Source organism: Arachis duranensis, chromosome 3 (assembly GCF_000817695.3).
Source record: "Arachis duranensis cultivar V14167 chromosome 3, aradu.V14167.gnm2.J7QH, whole genome shotgun sequence".
Lineage (NCBI taxonomy): Eukaryota > Viridiplantae > Streptophyta > Magnoliopsida > Fabales > Fabaceae > Arachis > Arachis duranensis.
Genome location: NC_029774.3, coordinates 68,380,603 through 68,381,375, shown reverse-complemented (window position 1 = coordinate 68,381,375; position 773 = coordinate 68,380,603).

Below are 773 nucleotides of genomic sequence, written 5' to 3'. Positions count from 1 at the left end.
CCTGATGATGATGAGAAAAATAAATTATAGCTTAATTGGAAATAAAATCAAAATAGATATACTAATTACTACTACTACCACCACTATATATCTCCTAAGGTAAATTTCCATAATAACACTATCACAGAGTTAAAGCAAAAAAATTGGAACTCAACAACCTGTTGTTTTGAGGAGTAGATGTTCCTCTAATCTGTGGGGTGTTTTACAAGGATTAATTTTTGGCGCTTCAGCTCCCTTAGATCACGCCCTTGCTCTTCCTGTTCCTTAAGCAGTTTGCAAAGCATGCTACTTTGATTGTTTGCTATTTTGTATAGCTCACATGAGATCAGTTGATGGACTTCTACTTCCTTTCCCAACATGATGCAGTGAATCATTACTGCTCTCTTAATGGTAACTTCAGAACGGTTGCTGGTGGGCAATATGGAACGCCCTATGAAATCTAGCCAACCTCTGGCTACTGGTTTTAGATCTTCTCTTTTGAGTTGATTTGGGATGCCAGTCGTGCTGGTGGTCCACCTGGCTTCAGGGATGCATAGATCCTCTAGAATCTTGTCCAGACCTTTATTTACCCTCATCATTCTCCTATTAAAGGAGTCTGGATCATCTTTCAGTTGAGGAAGCTTAAATATCTCCCTGATCTTGTCAGGATGGGTATGAACAATCTTCCCTCTGACTAAGGTCCGATGGTCATAGAGAGCAGCTCCAATTATTCTTTGCCTGTCTGTCTGCCATAGATTAGCATAGAACTCCTGAACCATGTTCCTTCCCACTTT